The sequence below is a fragment of the Anser cygnoides genome, chromosome 4, assembly GCF_040182565.1.
Source record: "Anser cygnoides isolate HZ-2024a breed goose chromosome 4, Taihu_goose_T2T_genome, whole genome shotgun sequence".
Classification (NCBI taxonomy): domain Eukaryota; kingdom Metazoa; phylum Chordata; class Aves; order Anseriformes; family Anatidae; genus Anser; species Anser cygnoides.
In genome coordinates, this window is record NC_089876.1 from 69,387,124 (window position 1) to 69,404,647 (window position 17,524).

Sequence of the window (17,524 nt, forward strand, 5' to 3'; positions counted from 1 at the left end):
TCAGACATGGAGATGGGTCTTTTTTCAATATTTGGTGCTTGTCCCCATAGAACAAGATACAGATTCTCCTTTGTGGTGTGCAGGTGCTGCCATAAGTCACATTGTCGTGTTGGCACAGTATTTCATGTACCATTGACCTCTCTGAGAGCAGGCAGAAGTGAAGAGCTTTGAAATTCCCTGAATCCTTCAGTCTGAATCAATGCTGTGACAGCTATGTGAGGGCCATAAACTTGAGGAGTCACCCTAGAGTTACAAGATGTGGAAATTTTTTAAAACTTTTTCTGTGTAGATCCACACTTGCCCTGCATACTTCTATTCAGCAATGTAATCAGGCTCAGGATAATTATTTTTATGCTTCTTTTCAACACTGAATGCTGCCTGTTACTTGAAAGAACTTTATTAAGGAAATTTTGGGGTTATCAGATGCTCGCGTGTTAACATCTATGGTTAGGGCTGATGTAGCCCTCTGCTGACTGGTAGACTAGAATAATTTCTGAATGCATCAGGAAAGAGTGAAATAAATCTCAGCCATCTAAATGAATATTCAGTGAGGTCTACACAAATGTTCCTACTCATATATTGTAGGCTGAAACAGCCTCGGGAGGAGCTAACTGTACTTTGGCAGAAGGGATGTAGCAAGTGCAGAGCCTTCTTCCTTTTAGTGCCATTACCCATAGCAGAGAACTGTCTAAAGTGTAATGCAGAGCCCCACTTACAAAGCTGCTTGCAGCTGGACCCAGACATTTTAACAAATCTCACCCTGCTTCCGTCTTTAATGCAAACCTCATTTGTGCAAAGCAAGTAAAAAATGCTGTATTTTGCTGTTGCTGACTGTTCACTGCAGATTTTCAAGGCTCTGAGAACTGATAGAATAAATAGTTTAAATATTAGCTTTATAATATAGGCTACGCAAAATCTCTGCTACATCACAGAATAAAGTAAAATAGGAGTCTGATGCGAAGATAAAGGGCTCAGTTTTCTTTGTGATATGTCATTGTACAGCAACAGCTACTAACGTGAGCTGTAGTTAATCCTGTGCTGCTCATGGAAAGGAGGGTAGAGCTCAATGGAAAGATGACAAGATTGGTAAAACCCAGCCCCCCTCCTTCTCACAGCCATCTCTGTGTTGCTGACGCTGAGTTTCATTATTTGCTAATGCTTCTGCAAACACATGTCCTTCTGATAGCACACATCACCAAAGTATCTGAATGGTGATCACAGGAAAGAGCAAGAATGGCCATAGACTTGTGTGCTCGATGGCCAACCTCCTCCCACACTCAAAGTTTCCTTACAGTTTTCCACCCTGACACTGACAGTCAGTCTGCAAATGTCTGTGTCTGTTTTAAGTTGCCTCTTGTTGCAGGAGACAAATGTCTGTCATTTGACAGGTGGCCTCTGGTTATGCTTGGGGTCCCGCTTGAGGCAGCACTGTTGTACAGCCTTTGAGTTTGATCTATGAGAGAGCCCTGGGGAACCCTAATGTGGTGATATGGATGCAATTTTTAAATCTTTTTGCCCCTCCTTGGAGAGTGCTGGGAGTTGGCTTGCTCTGGGAAGTCTAGGAACAACTGATGTTGCTCAGGAAGATGCTTCTTTTTGAAAGGTGAAGGCTCCTAAGCTGTCCTGCATTGTTCTCATAACAGAAGCAGAGTGGGCACAGCTGGATTTATCAGTCACAGGCTTATTAACAGGCACAGACCTTCCATATACCCTGACAGCTTCTTTCAGTAGGTAGAAATTAAACTACTTGGTATTCGGCAATAGAAAAATCTCTTGGAGGTGGGTGAAGCAAGGAGGAAGAGTAAATTTCTTATTTTACAATTCCTGGCAAAACTTTCAAACGAAAACTTAGCCTTTGGTACCATTACTTCCACTTATTTGATCAGTATGGTGGTATATTTCCTATGCCTCAGCACGTGGGACTACCTAAAATGTGATGATCTGATCCTTGGCTGACTTTCTTTTATGTTTTATTGTAGCCAAGTAGTAGATAAAGAAGAGCAAAATCATAGCAATTTTACTTTCTATTGCTACTCAGGACTGCCCTAAAATGAGATATATTTTTTTCTTGAGTGTTTGTGTTGTTGTGTTGTTTTCCACGGGAAAGAAAAACAATGTAAGGATGCGAGGTATATGCTAAACATGTCACACATTTAATATACCAGTCAGTGAAGACATGCCAAGACTAAATTCCAATCAATGAAAAACTGCAAGTTACAGTACTACTTTAAACATATTGCCTTTTTTCTTAACTAACACAGAAAGCTTTGCCGAGATGGGGCAGTTTCTCTGTTCAATTTTGAACAGTGAGCCAGGTAGGAGCACCCTGAGTGCACGAAGCTCACTGATGGTCCCAGTGGAAGATCCACATGACCCAAGCTCCTGGCCCTTGCTTGTGCTCTATACCACAAATCACCCTGCAGCCATCCACACCCATCAGTTCAATTTCATAAACATAAAATGGAGTGTAAACTGGTTAAGTGACGTACAGGTCTGTCTTCTCACAGGGTTGAAATAACAACAGAAGGGGTTGAGCACATTTTCAAAGGATACACTTTCTATCACTTATGCACATTCTTGTGTTGACCTACCAATCTTTGCCAGCTGATGTTCTGATTCACTAAAAAGATGAAATAAAAAAATGCTCATTCAAGGGTCATCTGATTTACACTGGGATACTTCAGGAATGAAGAGGAGCTGTGGGCTTTATGAAAGCTGAGTATTGAGTGGAGTGAATTCCAACAACAAGTAGTCAGTTGTTTTGTGATTTCTACAACTAAAACAAAAATAAGGCAAAACAATTTAAGTCTCCCGTTTGAATTAATATGATGTGGCTCTGAAGCAGTACTGATAATTATGATATTTTTTTTTCCCAGTTACATAGACACCAGCTATACTGCCATTTGTCCTGTACAATTATTTAGTGGTATTTATCACTGCACTTTTAAAATTGTTTAGTATGAATTCACACATAATGTGAACTGCTTAGATGGTAAAACCATATGCAGCAAAAAATAACTGATGCTGTTTGCGAGTGTTTAAATGCACACAACTACTGATAGTGCATTTTAATGCACATATTACTATCAATGTTTTTTTCTGTTCCATTGTAATTAAGTTCCACAATTAGTTTTAATTATTACCAATCTCATGGTAGCTTTCTGCATACCACAGACATTCACAAAAAATGCATATAGATGGGTAGTTCTCAGAAAAAAAATTAAGACCTGAACTTTCAGTAAAATAAGTGGCTTAAAGTGAATAATAGAAACACTTTTTGTTGTTGTTAATAATCTACAGAGATGCACGCAACGCTTGACTGTTTAGCATACACACAGCTTAAAAGGAAACACCTGGAGCATGGCCCAATCCTGCTCATACGATGCTAAATGCAGTTCTTTTGTGAGCCAGAATCTGCAAGAGTCATTTTAATGTGGAAGAAGCAATACATAGCACCTTTGCAAAGCTGAGCAATGAAGCTTTCCGGAAAAGGTAGGATTTTTAATAACTGCTAAAGGAAACATGGCTGGTACACAGATTTTTTTACTGAGTTAATTTTTAAGGGCAGGGACCAACACTGAAGAAACAGCAACTTGCAAAAGAAGGTGGAAGACAGAAAGCAATTAAACACATGGCTTCAGGTCAGAATACAAAAGCAACTCCTGCTTTGTCCAGGAATGGGATGGGATACCAGGGCTGTTTTTCCAGTCCAGCTCCATACGTTTGGAAACCATGCTGGGAAGGCAGAGGAGATGCAGCTCCCATGGGCACAGCACAACCCAAAAGGGAAGCTTGGTGCACCAGCCACACACCACTGGATGGGGGACTCTGTTCTCTCCGTGTATTCTGTCTCCATGGGATTAGGCCATGCTTTAATAATCTCATTCAAATTGGAGCAGTTGTCTGGCCATGGATTGGAAATGGAATTGGAAGAGCACACTTTCATGTATGTCGAGGAGTGTGAGACGGTGTGGAAGCACTTGTAGTGGTGAGACTTCAGCAAGCAGGAACAGGAAGAGTGACCAGCATTAACATCACAACAGCCAGCCACAGAAACCATTTCTGTAGCAGAGCTCCCTGTTGCCTCCAGAATGTGGCAGATCGTTTTGGACCGGTGGCCTTCACTCTCATGATGTTGTACATCTGGGACAAGCAGCATCGCCAGACAACCTCTAATCTTTCAGCTCTCCCCCTTTCCATGTCCCCTGTACAGCTGGGGTCTGGTACCATGCAGAGACAACTTGCGAGGTCTCCTTAATGTGATGAAATCTTCAGCATCCGCAGGGTGCTGATGGCTGCCCTCCACCAGTTATTCCTGATCCTTCCAGGCAGGCACAAAGGATGCTTCAGTGACTGCAGGGGCGTTATTATGGGTGCAAGTCATGCAAACTTTGAAACCGTCATCACCTCCCACAACCTGCAGCAGTAGCCAGGGACAGGTTTGACTGACAGCTTCAAACCCCAGGGAAAACTGAAGGAAGGTGTATCACCTCGCTAGCTCCTTTTAAGCACCCGCTGACTCAGCCTCACTGGTGCAGTATTGGAGGCACTGAGACGAAATAGTTATTCTTGTGGAGACTGAGGAAGTACACGTACAATTTAATCATGCTAGTGATATAAAAAAAAAGGAGAAGATGAAACACATTCTAAGATTCTTCTTGCATATGCCTGAGTATTCTTCAAAAAAAAAAAAAGTGTCTTTCTTCTTAATTTCATGCTTCTTAATTTGCATGTCAAATAAAACCTCAGCAATTAATTTTGATGACATTGCAAATGTTTAGCTCTGTAGACAATCCCTGTAAGATGTCATTCATTATCAGATAACCATTGACTAACTAGCTAACCGCTTGCTTCATAGTCTAATGTGTAACATTTTTCTCAAGAAATTAAGAAAACTCAAGATTCCCACAAAAGTGTGGCTTTTATTTGGAATTAATTATGTGCAATGCAGAAAAACAAGAATCAGGCCAAGGAGTCTGACTGAGGATCCTTCTCCCTCTATACCAAAAGCCTCCCCTATAGCCTATACACCCTGGAGGCATGGGCTATATTCCAGTCTGTTTTAACCAAAAATATTCCGTACCTTTATGGATACGCAGCTGTCAATGTGGTTTCAAGATTATCATTCTGGACCAGTCTAACAATGATGCTGGTGTTGCAGGCATGTCCATCTTGATCTTAGTGCTATTTTTCCTTTTTATTTTCCCTGTGTTGTTGTTTATTATTATTATTATTATATTTAATAATGCATCTATTTCATATTTCAGTTGCATCTGATTGGGTTTTAAGTATCTGTGAACAGCCATTTGTTAGGTTGCAGAACAAACTTGAGGCAGAGAGAGCGGAGTATGTATACATGTATTTTGCCTGGCAGGGGGTATGTCTTTCGCTAAGCTATGGAGAATGTGGATATTGCCTTTTCACATCAGGCACAGTGGCAGGCCTCAGGTTTTAGAGCTTAGTTACCAGTCAGTTCCCTTAGCCTGTGAGGTGAAGTGATCCATACTAAAGAGATTTTTTAACAATATCCTAGCAAATGTCAAAGAAACCACCTCTTTATTGTTGGCAATTATTTTCCCCCGTGGAATGACATCCTGTTTTTATATGACAAAACAACAGGAAAGTGCAAAGTTGGCCTTCTAAACTATGATAGAAGATTTGATTGAATGTACGATGGCGAAGAATAATTAAATACATAGGCTTTTCCTAGGAAATGCTAGCTTAAGTGATATTTTTGGGTTGTATCACAGAACAGTATTTCATTTGTCTCTGTATTATGGTTAGCAGACAGAATAAAACATCTTACATGTGCAACATTATTACTAGATGTTACTTATAAACATGGTTTTGCATTAGTTCAATGAGCCGATGTAGCGTATATCAGAAATGTTTACTTTCTCCTAAAAAAAAGACGTGATGTTCAGCAAAGGATTTTTTTTTTTCATGAATGGAATTCAAGTGTAGGTGTCATAAGTAATTTAAGAAGAAATAAAAGATCCTATGGAAAGGTTATGTAGAAGGTTTACCTCATTTGAAAGGTAAACTTGAGCTGTTTCTTAAAGTCCCCTCCTAGGGTTTGGTAAAAAACAAACAAACAAAAAACAACAACGTGAAAACTTTTCCTCTTTCCCATTCCCAGGATTTCCTGAAGGGTTTCCTTGTCTTTGCACCTTGCTCCTCTGATGATGGGGTCACTTCCCCTTACTCTGTTGCTGAGCACACACAGGAGAGGCTGCTGCGTGGGGCTGGAGTGTTTCCGCAGGTGTTCTGTGCTGGCAAACAAAGGGCTTTGCTGTCTTTATTTCTCAGTTGCAGAGAGGTGAGGGAACAAATGAAAACTGATGTTAAAGTTTCCCATGTTATTAACATGCTGCTGTCATATTGTGGTTAGAGGCGTGAGCTTGTGTTACCTGTGCGCCTCTTCTCCCTGCCTGTACAAAATTATTCAGGTGTTTGCTGGCTTACTATTTTGAGAGCATTGCTTGACAGCTCTTACCCATGGACGTATGCATTCTCCATTTGTTCAGGTGCAAACAGACCAGAAATGCTGCAAAGGACACATGAAATTTTGGCCCCTGTTCTGAGGGTCTGCCCCAGGTGCTGGCTTCATCTTGTGCTTACCGAGAGCAGGAGCAGACCAGGGAGAAGGAAGAAACAGAAAAATGAGAAGCTGTGCCCAGGCTTTCTTCCATCACAGGGTTGCTTTGAGGAGGTTGTAGCAGTGAGAGCACAGCCAGGGCCAAAGAGCTTTTTGGGGCTAGCTAGGACCCTCCTCTCCCCTCCCCTTGAGCACCTGTCTGTGCACCCAGCCTGGCCTCTCCTGCAAGGAGAGGAGGTGGGGGCGGTCAAAGAGAAGGTATTCAGTTTCTCAGGAGGTGGATAGACTCGAATATCTGGTTCCATCATGGTTCACAAGGTCTGCTCACTGAAGAGATCAAAGCATATTTATTTCTGGCACAATACTGAGACAGCTCCCTCCAGCTGTGTGTCAGCAGAGCATGGAGGAGCTCCCTGACTGTTGCATTCACCGTTGCCACACGAAAACTTCACCATCCCTCTTCGTCCCTGTTGAGAAAAAATGTTTAACTACAGACCAAGTTTCCCTATTAATTAGTTTGTAACACTCTGTAACACCAAATTGTTTTGATCTTTTTTTTTTTCTTTTTCTGTTTTTGATAGTTGCGTCACGTATCAAATTGACTGAAATTTCCAGGCATCCAAGCAGAATAATTGTGAAACAAGACAATTGACTGATTCATCTAAGGTCATGTTATAAAATATGGTTTGATTCAGCTCAGAGTTTAGGCTCTGCTGAGCTATACAGGTGAATCATTACCTCTTTGTCACTGACCAGTGTTGCTTGGGCTCCGTGACTGAAAAAAAAGATGTTTATGTGAAAGCTGGAAACTATCTTACCCTTGGTCCTAACCTATTGTGATTAATTAATGGCATAGATACTATTCTGATGTTCATAGGGTTTTATTTGTTCATTTTCTCATGCCTTCCTTAGAATTCTTCTCACCTTGTGAAGACACAGCTTAGCCCAGAGCCTTTCTCCCCACAGCTCTACCACATCAAAAGTTCTACCTTGTGTTAGGGGGACCGGTATTGCAACATGATTTCTTCTACTGTAACCATAGTATTTCTATCACAGTCATCTTCATCCATATTCTCTCCTTCATTTTCTTTATTCAAATAATAATTCACATACTAATGGGATTTTGTTTGAGTCCATTTCCAAAAGAGTGGCTCTTAGCCAAGGTTTCATTCTGTACTTATTGTAATAAAGATCTATTTAGGTTTGTAAGACTTTTTTATAGCTGACATTGGGGCATCTCTACTATTTTCAGCATTATACCAGAGGTAAAACCAATTTTAGTGCTCTGGTGACTGAGCCACTGATTCTGATCTCTTCTCTGCCTGGTGACTTTCTGTGGCAATTCCCCTTTTACAGAGGTTGATTTGACATTTTGTAAGGTCAGCAGAAAAATGGCATCATGGTAAAGGTGCTACAGAGCACGGCAGTGCTTCCAGAAGAGGCAGGGTGCTCAGCATGCCAAGGCCACGTTCTCAGGGCTTCTCCACGTGTCTCAACATTCAATGTATATTTAGCATTTAAGCCTAAATCAGGCACGCAGACCCCCTGTACGATGCACAAAGAAGTGAAACAAAAGTCTGAGGAAGTGATCCTCTGAAATCAGAAAATCCCCTGTTGCCCAAACCAGCTGGGAAGTGAAAATCAGAAGAAAGAGCTGGAGCTTATGTGCCCCTCACTGCCTCTTCGCTTGGGATCTAGAGAGTCAGCCTTTGCCTCAATTTCATTCCAAGCTCTGATGGCAGTTGGATACGTCCTTGAACCTGGCCCTGCTTTGAGCAGGCATTGGAGCAGATGACCTCCTGAGATCCTGTCCAACCTAAATTTTTCCTGCCCCGTGGGGACTGGGTGGAGGGAAATAACACGGTGTTGCTACATTTCCAATGGCTTGTGACTAAAGTAGCCACATGTGAGAGGCCCAAGTTCATGTTCCCACTCAGCCTGTTTCACAGAAATGTGCATCCCTGTGATTTACTTCTCAAAGGGACTGTCCTGCACACACACAAAAGACACAGTTAATAAATATGTAGTTACTTATGCAGTGTAGACTCGAAAGAATAGAAAACAGCTTCCAGGTTCCTGTGCTCACCTGCAATGTTGGCCAGCTGGGTTGAAAGAGTGTTTGAACATGACTCTGACCTCCTGGCTCAGCCCATTCACAGCACTAGTAGCTGCTTTGGCTTCCAGCAGGTTTTTCTTTTTGGACAGCATTTCTATTTATGCAGTTAAATGCAAACCAGTGCCAAAAACGTGTTTACAAACAGGGCTCAGCAGCAACCATCCTAACATTGAGGGGATACCAGCGGTCCCTGAATGAAGCTGGAAGGTGCCCTTGTGTCTCTGCAAATCCAGCCCTTGGTGTGACAACAGAAAGGCCCTGTGGAGGCCTTATCTTTTTTTTTTTTTCTTTTTTCTTTTTTTTTTTCAAGAAAATCTTATTCTACAATCAGTGTCAGGAGGCTTTCTTCTACAAAAAATGCACAAATGAGTTTTCCAACCAGTGCTGAACATCACATTTCCTTTAAGTACTGAGTAAATACTAGAATCTAGGTTTCTAGAAATTTACCCTGCTGTAGGGTCAGATCGTATTCCTACAACACTGTAATTAAGATCCAGATAGTTTATAAAAAACACTTAATTTCTACAGGCGTGAACACATAAGATTATGTTGATGTAGTGGAATTTCTGTTGCAAAAGAAAAAAAAATGCATATTCTTTTTCCTCTAGTTTGTAGAAGTAAAACAAGTCGGTGTGCATTTCAAATGAGGCACTTTCCATGAATCGTGAATCAATGAACAAGTTTAGGTACAACACTGAGAAATAGCATTTTTAAGCATTTTATTGTAGTAAAAGGGACTGTTCTGCAAAACCAGCTTCAGCCTTCAGCTGAACGTCTGCACATAGATTAATGTTAGTGGAATTAATATGTGAACTTGGATCAAGCCCAAGGAAAAAATAAATTGCAGTGAACCCAACATTGAAGTTAAAGGTAATTCTGTCATTGATTTTGGTACAGAGAGCTGTTGGAGCCAAGCAGGATGCTATAAAAACTGACATTATTTCTATTATTAGCGCTGTGCTGAGGATCTATCTGCTTCAGATACCTCACCCATTTGATAGTACTCAGTCCTGATTCTCTTAATGGGTTTACTCAAATCTTGCTCGGAGTTTCTGAAGCTGCGCAGGCGTGTGGGGAAGGAGCAGGCAGTGGGCACAGCAGGTTGGCAGAGCAGCTGCCCCCAGATGCTGCCTGTCGAGCAGAGCCAGAGCTCCAGTGTGGGGCATCTTGGGCTTCTCAGTCAGTGCCCAGGGTCCTCATGCAAAGTACTGCAAAGAAATATCCAAACGGTAGCAGTTCCTTTTCATCACCCAAGTAGTTCAATATTATTGTTTTGTTGTTTTCCAGAGAAAATGGTTGATTTAAGGGTTCAAGCACTAATATAGCAGGCTCCTAGTAGCCCAGTCATGAAACTCAAGGCTTGATAGCCAAACCTATTATCTCACCAGTCTTCTAATAAAACAGCCGAGGTGTTCCTGAACTAGAGGACATCTGTGGCACTGTTTTCCTCACTGTGACAAGAATCCACACAGTTCTTTTAGATAATTGGGTTGCTGTATTTTTTTTTTCCACACTAATTAAAGGGAAAATATTTTGAAGTGAAGTCAGTCACTCTCCATTGGCAAAATACCACACTGAATCGTACAGGGGTGGGCTCACTCACAGCACTCCTAGCTGCATACAGCATACTGTAAGGCACATAGAAAAAACATCAGTGAAAAATGGACAGTTAGGTGGAGATGTAAGCCATAGCATTGTTAGATCAATAAAATAAATATTATGGTTTTTATGTAGAGCTATAATCATTTTCCACTAAAAAGGTTGAATGAAAGGGAGAAGCATAAAGAACAATGTAGTTCAGTGCCGGTAGTCTCAGTGGCAGAATGTCTGCCTCCGCCTCTTTGCCTCTCTCATGCACACATCAAACAATTGCATTAGCACTTCTACTGCCTTTCTTCTCCCACCCTCTTTTTTCACACTATTTAAAAGCTAAAGCAGAGTGGTGTTGATAGTTGAACCTAGCAGCAAGTTTTGTTTGAACACAACATATACTATCAATGATAATTCAGAAACGTCTGCATACATTTTGAAGGCCAGTTTAAGTAACTCTTAAAGACACATTTCACCATTTACAAATAATAAATCATTTGTTCAGTTTACTGCTTCCAGGATCATGTATTTGTAGAAAAACAAGGTGGTAGATGTTGGAACAGCATAAAATCCTCTCTCTGCTCACAGGAATGCACTCCATGTACTTGTAGATTAGGGCTATCTATAGCATTTTAAAAAAACGTTTTTACCTTATTACCCCTTTTTATTAAAAATATGTTATTGTAGAAGAACAAATTTAAATATTCAGTCTTTATTGCTACCTCTAGTACTGTGGGAGCAGCTGTTAAGGAATGGCATCTCAGTAACTCTGTGTGCTTGCTGCAGAGAACTGCTTTTTTCTTGACATGTTTTTAACAGTATTTAGATCAGACCCCAAATATTTGTAAATACCTTTCTCTGTAAAAAGCCATTACAGTGTAATGATCCTCCCACCGGCATTTTATGTTCTGGCTATTAATGCTATATAGATGCTTTAAAATACATAGCTGTATTCTTCCTTACTTCCTTCCTTAGCTGTTCTGTTCCTATTAGTTAATGCCCCACATTCTCTTTTCGGCAAAGAGGCAGGGAGAAACTTGGAACTTTACATAGAAACACCCCCCTTACATAGGGCATGTGTTTAGCATCGTGCTTATAGTCAGTTCACCCACTGAAATGACTCCGGTGCTGCTCCCATTAAAATTACTGGGACATTTGCTATCAAGTTCAGCAGATAGGAGTTTGTGTTCTTCATTTAAGTATTAGCAAAATATACACATATCTACTCATGAGCTTCCATAGCAAGCTTGCTCTTTCATTGAGTTAATATACCTTCTATAGGGCTGAAATTTCGTGTTCATCAGTGGTCTGGTGTAACGCAAGGTAGTTACAAGTCATAATTTCTAAATAAATTCTGTGGACATCATTTGGAAGGTCTTATTTTTAATATAAAATAAAATAGACTTATAACATAAATCTTACAGACTCAATTTAGCATGGAACCCATTTAGTATGGAATATTTGAGCAAGTCTGTGGGAGCCAGCATCTAATTTCTAGTATTTAGTAGGACTTAAATCCCTAACTCCTGTATACCCTCTAGAATATCTCAGACACTCCCCAAAATTTTACTCCCCAAAATCTCAAATGAAGACCAGAATCCAGCTAAAAAACAGCACACAAACACATAATGTGTCAATTTCTTAAAAAAAATAAAAAAATAAAAAAAAGGAAATAAGAGCCCATAGGTTTGTGTAGAAATGTCTTATTCCAACAATACAGAAAAAAATATTAACACATGTTGGGGTTATTTTGGCTTGACCCAATGTGTTTTTGAATCATCATTTAATGAATATAATTATCTAATACATTTTTTCTCAAAGATTAATTCAGTATCTTGGAATTAATTGAAGTACATATGATTCCTAAGGTTTCATGGCAAGTATACAAATGTTTATTGAAGACAGAATCATTTAGGGACATAAATCCATGCTGCTTGTTGAGGCATAACTTACTGTTGCCCTTGGGAGGGAAAGACGCACTGTATTTGTGTGTGTGTTAATGAACACACATTTAATATACCAGAACATTTTATTTGCTATGAAACTCAGGTTTTCATTTTATATTTTTATATAACATCCATTTCAGTAGCATTTAATTGTCTGGGGTGTAGGAACAGATGAATTAAAGAAATCTTAAAAACTCTGAAAATTAAACAGAGCTGGTAGCAAATATCTATGTTTATTTCATAACTGCTCTATACATGTATCTCAGAAGGAGCTTATTTATTATCTGTATATGATTCACAGATTGTCATGGTAAAAATAAAATGATACTCAGGGGGAGAGTAAATAGGGATATAAAAGTCAGGAAACGTGACACATGAATTATTATCACTGTATATTAGCGAAATAAGTTCTGCTTTCTGAACAGTTTTTATTATTGATTTGGTTTTGAAGTGTGTATATTTGGCAGTGTTTGGGCACCACTGAACTCAAATTTCTGGTACATTTTTGCCTGCATCCATTATGCTACTCTGTTTGCTACTGCTTTTAAATCCACACTACTCAAAATTTGGCTGTTTAATGCCAGTTATCACATTTACATGACTATGAATAGCATAATTAGTTAAATTATCAAGGACAAGTTAACAGACCTTTCTACTGTCATTCTTCAGGTCATTTAAACTGAATGCCACCTGAGAGAGGAAGGTGCCCAGCAGAATGGCAGCTGTCAGTTCTGTGGCAGTGGTGTCTTTCTCCGAAAGCCTTCAGGCTTTCTGACTCAGGGTGGGGAAACTGCCTTGGACTTGTCCCCTTATCATAGATCCTCTTCTCCTGATGCATGTTCTCTAGGAAGGGGTGTATGCTTCAGGGACCTGAGCCAAGACGTGAGCCTGTTCAAATATTCAGAGCATGAGACAACACTGAGCATTTCTATATTTGGGGAAGTGTGCTGATTTTTTTTCTCATATTGACTATGATAGAGATATATATCACGGGTGTTTGTGATGCTCGTAACAATAATACTGTGTAATAATAGAGTATGTAATGGAGTGGTAAGTATCCTTTAGGATCTAAGCCAAAGCCCAGTAAATTCATTAAGCAGACTAGATTTCCAGCCACAAGCAGCAGACCTTGCACTTACATCAGAATTACAATATGGATCTCAGCCACAGTTCGTCTCTAAGAGTGTCTAGAAAATTTCAGGATCTGACTTTAAAATGAGATTTTTGAATAAAGCTTTTGGATGGCTCCTTCTTCCATAAATACTAAATATGAGGGTAGGCACAATGGACATGAATGTGAAAATGGATACATCTTAGCACATCTTTGCATCTCAGTTTGATTGCACATTATGAGAGCTTGAGGTGTGCTGCTTTCTCTCCTGAAGCCTCACAATCACACAAGCCAGTGCAACATCTGGTGAAGAGAATCTGTCCCTGCCACAGCAGCACTCTGAAGTGAAATGCAAGGCACCAATCTCTTGCAGATTTTGGTAAAAAATTTGCAAATTTTCATTGCAAGTAGTACTCTTTAAAACTGCTATCTCACATTTGCATGCATGTGTCTGAGATTTTATTACTTGTGGTAGCAAATATAAAGTAAGGGTGCTTCTGTGGAAAAGGCAACAGGGCCTTCTTCTAACTGCAGCTCAACAAGGGGTTTCCAACACGACACTGCCAATTCATTTACTCCCGTATGTCCAGTCTCCAAATGCCAACTCAGACAGGGCACAGGAATGTGCTTGCTAAGTACTCAGGCACACCATATTGTAGTAGCTCATAAACAGTCTGTCTCTAAGATTAAAATATATGTATATATGTGTAGTTAATACCTTAGTTTTTACTTGAGTACATTTTTACTGTTTTATTGGCATTTAAGGTTAACCACAGGTTTTGTTTTTTTTTAAACCTCATGTGACTGCTAAAGGTCTAAAAAACTAATGTGCTTTTTCCTGTCCTTGAGGAAATATGGAACTGATATTTATTTCTTTATTTGTTTGTTTATGAAGACCAAAAGCTTTGCCTTACTGGAAAAGCACTAGGGAGCACTAGTGATCATCCCTGTACAACTCTCTGAGTTCTTGCCAATGTGACTGCTAAATAGCCAATAGACAGAGATATCACATTGAGGGGACTCAAAAGATTTTGTGTATTTAACCCCAGGATGTTTTTCCAGGTAGATTCCTCCAACTGAAGATCTAACTGAAAGGCTGCTTGGAAGAATATCAGTAACTGAATAAGCTTATATATTTTTATGGGTGTTGCCAGGATGCTGGCTATAAGTAATACAAGTGGGTAACAGCTGAATAAAATAAAATTCATTACATATATTAGTTCTTATTCTTTGACCATTATCTGAAGTTTAATTGGTTATTTTTTTTTACAATTATTATTATTATTTTTTAATTTACCAAGCTAAAGAAGTAGAGAAACCAATGTTTTCTCCTCAGTGATTGTCAGTATAGACTGAGGGAAGCAGGAAGAACAGGTATTTCAGGAGACAAATGTGGTCTATAGCAGCAGAAGTGAAAGAAAATTCGGAAAGGGAGTGCTGAAAATCTGGCATTGCTCTACCTCGTTAAATGTTACCAAGCAAAACCTCTGATAAGGAATTCCTGTAATAGCTGTAAAGACGGATTGCAGGGCCCTTAGTCTATCTGTGCTGGAAGCCTTTTCATTAATTTGTCTTTTAGGTGTTACGCTGCATAATATGTGCATAATATTGCACCTTGTATGTTTTATGTATTAATACATATGCCTGGACATCCTGCATTCCTCTGCATTATCTCAGATGATGTCTACCTCTTACACACCTCATGTATGGTCTTTTGTCTGCAAAGCACAGAAGTTGTTGCTCAGTAAACATATGAGGAAAACTTCCATAATTCCACACTAACTGAACAACCTTAGGCATTGCTTAGGCCTAAGGCAAACCTAATTAATGAAACTTAAAGGCAGAATTTGCTCAGACCCCCAGGATCAGTGGTACTGTGGAAAGCTCCTGCTGTGATGATACATTAGAGTCACAGATATGATAAAATGAGGCATACATTATTTTTTTAACAATCCTTTATTCCTGGTACAGAATACCACCCTCAGACTATGTTTTCACTGTTAACAATCAATCTGTTTCAAATAGAAATGCAGTTTTCCCTTCCAGCAGATTTCCTTCCTATTCCCATTTTGTACAATGGATAAATAACAACACCGAAAGGAATGCTTGTCAACTTTAATTTTGCCGAACATGTAAATGTTATAAAAATAAACTTAAAAAAAAAATCTCTAGACAAACCAAAATATTTCCACAATTTAAATACAAAGAATACAAGTCTGAACAGACAAATTATAAAGGAAAAAAGCCTATTAGCCTGGAGAACCGAAATATTCTGACATGGGGATCCTCAAAGGGAAAAAGCTCAGAATGAAAAGTAAAAGTGACTTTGTACAGGCTTTTGTTGTCCAAATAAAAAGCAATGCAAACACACAAAGCATGAATTACATGCTTTCATTAAGCTGTTGTTTGTAAAAATATAGTGCCCAAGTCCTTTGGAGTCCTTCAGATTTCTATAACCACATGGAGCTTTGGGGATTGCTTCAGGAGCAAACCAGGAGTTTGTTCACCTACTGCAGGATCAGACCCCCCAGCCAGCTGGTGTGAACAGATTTTACTGCAAAAGTATTCCTCTGAGTTCGGAGTGACAATTTTTTCACCAAGACATTTTTGCCAGTGGAACACTGAAAGAAATTCCTTTATGCTTCTACAGAATTACATTCCCCAGTTATGGCATTTTTCTATATGGAAATGTAAATAAACTGTAACACTAAGCTCATTTATATAAATAATAGAGCTGATTAGAACTGATAACTGTGGTGCAGTTATACATTCATTGTCATCCCAATTGGATGATGCCAATATCTGCATTAACAGTTTGAATGCTAGATTCTGCACTTGGGTAGGAATAATGCTGGGCATAACTACAGATTGGTTAGTGAGTGACTGGAGAGCAGCCCTGCAGAAAGGGACCTGGGGGTGCTGGTTGACAGTAGGCTCAACATGAGTCAGCGGTGTGCCTTGGAAACCAAAAGGGCAAACCACATTTTGGGATGCATTAAAAACTGCATAGCCAGACGCTCAAAAGAGGTGATTGTCCCTCTGTTTTTTGTGTTGGTGGGGCCTCACTTTGCATATTGTGTGCAGTTTGGGGCTTCACAATATAAAAAAGATGTTAAGGTACTTGAATGTGCCTTGAGGAGGGCAACAAAGCTGGTAAAAGGGCTGGAAGGCATGTCCTGTGAGGAGAGGCTGAGAACACTGGGTTTGTCAAGCTTGGAGAAATGGAGGTTGAGAGGTGACCTCATTGCTCTCTCCAGCTTCCTGAGGAGGGGAAGTGGAGAGGGAGGTGCTCATCCTTTCCCCCTGCTATCTAGTGACCGGACGCATGGCAATGGCTCAAAGCTGTGTCAGCAGAGGTTCAGACTAGACATCAGGAAAAACTTGTTTACCAAGAGGGGACTCAGAACTGGAACAGGCTTCCTAGAGAGGTGGTAGGTGCCTCGTGCCTGCCTATATTTAAGAGACATTTGGATAATGCCCTTAATACATTTTAACTTTGGGTTAGCCCTGAAGTGGTTAGTCAGTTGTACTTGATGTTCTTTGTAGGTCTCTTCCAACTGGAACTATTCTACTCCTATTCTATTCTATTTCTATTCTATTCTATTCTATTCTATTCTATTCTATTCTATTCTATTCTATTCTATTCTATTCTATTCTATTCTATTCTATTCTATTCTATTCTATTCTATTCTATTCTATTCTATTCTATTCTATTCTATTCTATTCTATTCTATTCTATTCTATTCTATTCTATTCTATTCCATTCCATTCCATTCCATTCCATTCCATTCCATTCCATTCCATTCCACTCTACTCTACTCTACTCTACTCTACCCTACTCCAGATACCTCACTGGTGAGATAGGAAAAAGAAAAAAGTTCTTCATTCAATTTAACAAGCTAAATTTTGAGATTGTAATGAGCATTTCTCTTCTTGAGTGAATAGAAATTTTACACTTCTAATTGTCATTGCTCTTTCTGACCCTAGTAGCAATGGTGATCGTCTAGCAAAAAAAGTGGTGTCGTTTGTGCCATTGACACTGTGGGAGTCCAATGACAGAGACTATAAATCAATTTACAAGAAATTTAAAAGCAGGGGACAAAACCCATGAACATTAATTTAAAAACTGCTTCAGACCACCATTATTTTTTATTAACTAAAGT

The 17,524-nt window shown here is 39.6% G+C and overlaps 1 long non-coding RNA gene across 2 annotated transcripts in view; it reads left to right on the plus strand.

The window, feature by feature from the left end:
* Positions 1-15,071, plus strand: part of LOC106049564 (uncharacterized) — a 44,197-nt gene extending 29,126 nt beyond the window's left edge. For both annotated transcript variants that reach the window (XR_001214491.3, XR_010831267.1), the window contains 2 exons: positions 6,140-6,319; positions 14,424-15,071. This is a non-coding gene — a long non-coding RNA (uncharacterized lncRNA). The remainder of the gene's footprint in view (positions 1-6,139; positions 6,320-14,423) is intronic.
* The last annotated feature ends 2,453 nt before the right edge of the window (positions 15,072-17,524 follow it).